The sequence below is a fragment of the Salmo salar genome, unplaced genomic scaffold, assembly GCF_905237065.1.
Source record: "Salmo salar unplaced genomic scaffold, Ssal_v3.1, whole genome shotgun sequence".
NCBI classification, from domain to species: Eukaryota; Metazoa; Chordata; class Actinopteri; order Salmoniformes; family Salmonidae; genus Salmo; species Salmo salar.
In genome coordinates this window covers 266-7,500 of record NW_025547551.1, presented here as the reverse complement: position 1 = coordinate 7,500, position 7,235 = coordinate 266, and the positions used below count along the sequence as shown (strand labels likewise).

At 45.0% G+C, this 7,235-nt stretch overlaps 1 pseudogene; it reads left to right on the top strand.

The window, feature by feature from the left end:
* LOC123731953 (epidermal growth factor receptor kinase substrate 8-like) overlaps positions 1 to 830 on the top strand; it is a 44,226-nt pseudogene extending 43,396 nt beyond the window's left edge.
* Positions 831 to 7,235: the final 6,405 nt, after the last annotated feature.

Genomic DNA, 7,235 nt, shown 5'->3' with positions numbered 1-7,235 from the left:
ACTACCGAGTTCCAAACTACCTCTGGAAGCAACGCCAGCACAATAACTGTTCGCCAGAGCTTCATGAAATGGGTTTCCACGCCCCGAGCAGCCGCACACAAGCCTAAGATCACCATGCGCAATGCCAAGCGCCGACTGGAGTGGTGTACAGCCCACCGCCATTGGACTCGGAGCAGCTGAACCGTGTTCTCTGGAGTGATGAAACACCATAGGGCAGTCCGACGGACAAATCTGGGTTTGGAAGAACTTGACTGGCCTGCACAGAGCCCTGACCTCAACCCCATCGAACACTTTTGGGATGAATTGGAACGCCGACTGCATGTCAGGCCTAATCGCCCCGACCTCACTAATGCTCTTGTAGCAAATATTTTCTTATTTACTTTAAAACAATTCTGCATTGTTGGTTAAGAGCCTGTAAGTAAGCATTTACGGTAAAGTCTTACATACCTGTTGTATTCAGCGCATGTGACAAATAACATTTGGTTTGATTTGAGAATAAGCTCATTTGGGGAAGATTGTGTCATTATTCTAATTCCTTCTCTCTCCTCCCGTCTCCTTCTCCACCTGTTTCTATCAGATGATAAACAGCATCAATATCTGGACCAGAATGAACCCTGGACATGTTGGCTACCAGAGTGGATCGAGACGTGGGTGAGTGCTTCCCACCGTCCGCCCGTCCGGCCCAGAAACCACATACTGGTACCGCCTGTCTGTCAGTCTGTCTGTCTACCTCTCTCTTCTTGTGTCCGCCAGCCGGAGAGTCGGGCGGCCGAGAGTCGGCGAGTCAGAGGTCGGGCGTCCGAGTCGGGCGGAAGTCAGAGTCGGCGTAAGCGCCCAGAAATGACGCCGCCGTGAGAGTCAGTGTGTTTAATCGATCCAGTATCGCTGGAGGAAAGAAACTATCCTTTAGAGGCTGATCTGGGAGTCAGGTCTGATCTGGAGTCAGGTCTGATCTGGAGTCAGGTCTGATCTGGAGTCAGGGCTGATCTGGGAGTCAGGGCTGATCTGGAGTCAGGGCTGATCTGGAGTCAGGGCTGATTGGAGTCAGGTCTTCAAGTGAAGATGAGATGCCATGTTCAGATGAGTGGAAACTCTAGAGTGGATGACAGTTTCAGACATATAGGTGCTTCTAATACTAACCAATAGAACAGGGCTGTAGTAACAACAAGGATTCACCACTAATAGGAGCCTTGGATCAGTAGTCTGTAGTAACAACAAGGATTCACCACTATTAGGGGCCTTGGATCAGTAGTCTGTAGTAACAACAAGGATTCACCACTATTAGGAGCCTTGGATCAGTAGTCTGTAGTAACAACAAGGATTCACCACTATTAGGGGCCTTGGATCAGTAGTCTGTAGTAACAACAAGGATTCATCACTATTAGGAGCCTTGGATCAGTAGTCTGTAGTAACAACAAGGATTCACCACTATTAGGGGCCTTGGATCAGTAGTCTGTAGTAACAACAAGGATTCACCACTATTAGGATCCTTGGATCAGTAGTCTGTAGTAACAACAAGGATTCACCACTAATAGGGGCCTTGGATCAGTAGTCTGTAGTAACAACAAGGATTCACCACTATTAGGAGCCTTGGATCAGTAGTCTGTAGTAACAACAAGGATCCACCACTATTAGGGGCCTTGGATCAGTAGTCTGTTCTGTAGTAACAACACGGATTCACCACTATTAGGGGCCTTGGATCAGTAGTCTGTAGTAACAACAAGGATTCACCACTATTAGGGGCCTTGGATCAGTAGTCTGTAGTAACAACAAGGATTCACCACTATTAGGGGCCTTGGATCAGTAGTCTGTTCTGTAGTAACAACAAGGATTCACCACTATTAGGATCCTTGGATCAGTAGTCTGTAGTAACAACAAGGATTCACCACTAATAGGAGCTTGGATCAGTAGTCTGTAGTAACAACAAGGATTCACCACTATTAGGGCCTTGGATCAGTAGTCTGTAGTAACAACAAGGATTCACCACTATTAGGAGCCTTGGATCAGTAGTCTGTAGTAACAACAAGGATTCACCACTATTAGGGGGCCTTGGATTAGTAGTCTGTTCTGTAGTAACAACAAGGATTCACCACTAGTAGGATCCTTGGATCAGTAGTCTGTAGTAACAACAAGGATTCACCACTATTAGGAGCCTTGGATCAGTAGTCTGTAGTAACAACAAGGATTCACCACTATTAGGGGCCTTGGATCAGTAGTCTGTAGTAACAACAAGGATTCACCACTATTAGGAGCCTTGGATCAGTAGTCTGTAGTAACAACAAGGATTCACCACTATTAGGAGCCTTGGATCAGTAGTCTGTAGTAACAACAAGGATTCACCACTATTAGGGGCCTTGGATCAGTAGTCTGTAGTAACAACAAGGATTCATCACTATTAGGAGCCTTGGATCAGTAGTCTGTTCTGTAGTAACAGCAAGGATTCACCACTATTAGGAGCCTTGGATCAGTAGTCTGTAGTAACAACAAGGATTCACCACTATTAGGAGCCTGGATCATAGTCTGTAGTAACAACAAGGATTCACCACTATTAGGGGCCTTGGATCAGTAGCCTGTTCTGTAGTAACAACAAGGATTCACCACTATTAGGAGCCTTGGATCAGTAGTCTGTAGTAACAACAAGGATTCACCACTATTAGGAACCTTGGATCAGTAGTCTGTAGTAACAACAAGGATTCACCACTAATAGGAACCTTGGATCAGTAGTCTGTAGTAACAACAAGGATTCACCACTATTAGGAACCTTGGATCAGTAGTCTGTAGTAACAACAAGGATTCACCACTAATAGGAACCTTGGATCAGTAGTCTGTAGTAACAACAAGGATTCACCACTATTAGGAACCTTGGATCAGTAGTCTGTAGTAACAACAAGGATTCACCACTATTAGGGAGCTCTTGGATCAGTAGTCTGTAGTAACAACAAGGATTCACCACTATTAGGGGCCTTGGATCAGTAGTCTGTTCTGTAGTAACAACAAGGATTCACCACTATTAGGAGCCTTGGATCAGTAGTCTGTAGTAACAACAAGGATTCACCACTAATAGGGGCCTTGGATCAGTAGTCTGTAGTAACAACAAGGATTCACCACTATTAGGAGCCTTGGATCAGTAGTCTGTAGTAACAACAAGGATCCACCACTAATAGGAGCCTTGGATCAGTAGTCTGGTAGTAACAACAAGGATCCACCACTAGTAGGAGCCTTGGATCAGTAGTCTGTAGTAACAACAAGGATTCACCACTATTAGGAGCCTTGGATCAGTAGTCTGTAGTAACAACAAGGATTCACCACTATTAGGGGCCTTGGATCAGTAGTCTGTTCTGTAGTAACAACAAGGATTCACCACTATTAGGAGCCTTGGATCAGTAGTCTGTGGTAACAACAAGGATTCACCACTATTAGGGGCCTTGGATCAGTAGTCTGTAGTAACAACAAGGATTCACCACTATTAGGAGCCTTGGATCAGTAGTCTGTAGTAACAACAAGGATCCACCACTATTAGGAGCCTTGGATCAGTAGTCTGTAGTAAACAACAAGGATCACCACTATTAGGGGCCTTGGATCAGTAGTCTGTAGTAACAACAAGGATTCACCACTATTAGGAGCCTTGGATCAGTAGTCTGTAGTAACAACGGATTCACCACTATTAGGGGCCTTGGATCAGTAGTCTGTAGTAACAACAAGGATTTACCACTATTGGGGGGCCTTGGATCAGTAGTCTGTAGTAACAACAAGGATTCACCACTATTAGGAGCCTTGGATCAGTAGTCTGTAGTAACAACAAGGATTCAAATCAAATCAAAATCAAAATCAAATCAAATTTATTTTTATATAGCCCTTCGTACATCAGCTGATATTCTCAAAGTGCTGTACAGAAACCCAGCCTAAAACCCCAAACAGCAAGCAAAGCATGTGAAAGAAGCACGGTGGCTAGAAAACTCCCTAGGAAAACCCCAGAAAGGCCAAAAACCTAGAAGAAACCTAGAGAGGAACCAGGCTATGAGGGGTGGCCAGTCCTCTTCTGGCTGTGCAGGGTGGATATTATAACAGAACATGGTCAAAATGTTAAAATGTTAAAATGTTCATAAATGACCAGCATGGTCAAATAATAATAATCATAGTAGTTGTCGAGGGTGCAACAAGCACGTCCGTGAACAGGTCAGGGTTCCATAGCCGCAGGCAGAACAGTTGAAACTGGAGCAGCAGCACGGCCAGGTGGATGGGGACAGCAAGGAGTCATCATACCAGGTAGTCCTGAGGCATGGTCCTAGGGCTCAGGTCCTCCGAGAGAAAGACAGAAAGAGAGAAAGAGAGAATTAGAGAGAGCATATTTAAATACACACAGGACACTCGGATAAGACAAGAGAAATACCCAGATGTAACAGACTGACCCTAGCCCCCGACACATAAACTACTGCAGCATAAATACTGGAGGCTGAGACAGGAGGGATCAGAAGACACTGTGGCCCCATCCGATGATACCCCGGACAGGGCCAAACAGGCAGGATATAACCCCACCCACTTTGCCAAAGCACAGCCCCCCACACCACTAGAGGGATGTCTCCAACCACCAACTTCCGTCCCAAGACAAGGCCGAGCATAGCCCACAACGATCTCGCCATGGCACAACCCAAGGGGGGGCGCCAACCCAGACAGGAAGACCACGCCAGTGACTCAACCCACTCAAGTGACGCACCCTCCCATGGACGGCATGGAAGAACACCAGTAGGCCAGTGACTCAGCCTCTGTAAAAGGGTTAGAGGCAGAGAATCCCAGTGGAAAGAGGGGAACCGGCAAGGCAGCGACAGCAAGGGCGGTTCGTTGCTCCAGCCTTCCGCTCACCTTCACACCCTGGGCCAGACTATACTTAATCATAGGACCTACTGAAGAGATAAGTCTTCAGTAAAGACTTAAAGGTTGAGACTGAGTCCGCGCCTCTCACATTGGTAGGGCAGACCATTCCATAAAAATGGAGCTCTATAGGAGAAAGCCCTACCTCCAGCCGCTTGCTTAGAAATTCTAGGGACAATTAGGAGGCTCATGCCTTGTGACCGTAGCGCACGTGTAGGTATGTACGGCAGGACCAAATCGGAAAGATAGGTAGGAGCAAGCCCATGTAATGCTTTGTAGGTTAGCAGTAAAACCTTGAAATCAGCCCTTGCCTTAACAGGAAGCCAGTGTAGGGAGGCTAACACTGGAGTAATATGATCAAATTTTTTGGTTCTAGTCAGGATTCTAGCAGCCGGATTTAGCACTAACTGAAGTTTATTTAGTGCTTTATCCGGTAGCCGGAAAGTAGAGCATTGCAGTAGTCCAGCCTAGAAGTAACAAAAGCATGGATTAATTTTTCTGCGCCATTTTTGGACAGAAAATTTCTGATTTTTGCAATGTTACGTAGATGGAAAAAAAGCTGTCCTTGAAACAGTCTTGATATGTTCTTCAAAAAGAGAGATCAGGGTCCAGAGTAACGCCGAGGTCCTTCACAGTTTTATTTGAGACGACTGTACAACCATCCAGATTAATTGTCAGATTCAACAGAAGATCTTTTGTTTTTGGGACCTAGAACAAGCATCTCTGTTTTGTCCGAGTTTAAAAGTGAAAGTTTGCAGCCATCCACTTCTTTATGTCTGAAACACAGGCTTCTAGCGAGGGCAATTTTGGGGCTTCACCATGTTTCATTGAAATGTACAGCTGTGTGTCGCCTGCATAGCAGTGAAATTTAACATTATGTTTTCGAATGACATCCCCAAGAGGTAAAATATATAGTGAAAACAATAGTGGTCCTAAAACGGAACCTTGAGGAACACCGAAATTTACAATTGATTTGTCAGAGGACAAACCATTCACAGAGACAAACTGATATCTTTCCGACAGATAAGATCTAAACCAGGCCAGAACTTGTCCATTAGACCAATTTGGGTTTCCAATCTCTCCAAAAGAATGTGGTGATCGATGGTATCAAAAAGCGGCACTAAGATCTAGGAGCACGAGGACAGATGCAGAGCCTCGGTCTGACGCCATTAAAAGGTCATTTACCACCTTCACAAGTGCAGTCTCAGTGCTATGATGGGGCTCTAAAGCCAGACTGAAGCGTTTCGTATACATTGTTTGTCTTCAGGAAGGCAGTCAGTTGCTGTGCAACAGCTTTTTCTAAAATTTGGAGAGGAATGGAAGATCCGAATAGGCCGATAGTTTTTATAATTTCGGATCAAGATTCGGCTTTTTCAAGAGAGGCTTTATTACTGCCACTTTTAGTGAGCTTGGTACACATCCGGTGGATAGAGAGCCGCTTATTATGTTCAACATAGGAGGGCCAAGCACAGGAAGCAGCTCTTTCAGTAGTTTAGTTGGAATAGGGTCCAGTATGCAGCTTGAGGGTTTGGAGGCCATGATTATTTTCATCATTGCGCAAGAGATATAGCACTAAAACACTTTTAGTATCTCCCTTGATCCTAGGTCCTGGCAGAGTTGTGCAGACTCAGGACAATGGAGCTTTGGAGGAATACCCAGATTTAAAGAGGAGTCTGTAATTTGCTTTCTAATGATCATGATCTTTTCCTCAAAGAAGTTCATAAATTTATTACTGCTGAAGTGAAAGCCATCCTCCATTTGCGCAAGGCTGCTTTTAGTTAGCTTTTGCGACAGTATCAAAAAGAAATTTCGGATTGTTCTTATTTTCCTCAATTAGTTGGAAAAATAGGATGATCGAGCAGCAGTAAGGGCTCTCGATACTGCACGGTACTGTCTTTCCAAGCTAGTCGAAGACTTCCAGTTTGGTGTGGCGCCATTTCCGCTCCAATTTTCTGAAGCTTGCTTCAGAGCTCGTGGTATTTTCTGTATACCAGGGAGCTAGTTTCTTATGACAGATGTTTTTAGTTTTTAGGGGTGCAACTGCATCTAGGGTATTGCGCGAAGGTTAAATTAGTTCCCGTGCTAGGTGGTTAACTGATTTTTGTCCTCTGACGCCCTTGGGTAGGCAGAGGCAGTCTGGAAGGGCATCAAGGAATCTTTGGGTTGTCTGGAGAATTTATAGCACGACTTTTAATGCTCCTTGGTTGGGGTCTGAGCAGATTATTTGTTGCAACTGCAAACGTAATAAAATGGTGGTCCGATAGTCCAGGATTATGAGGAAAACATTTAGATCACAACATTTATTCCATGGGACAAAAACTAGGTCCAGAGTATGACTGTGGCAGCGAGTAGGTCCAGAGACATGT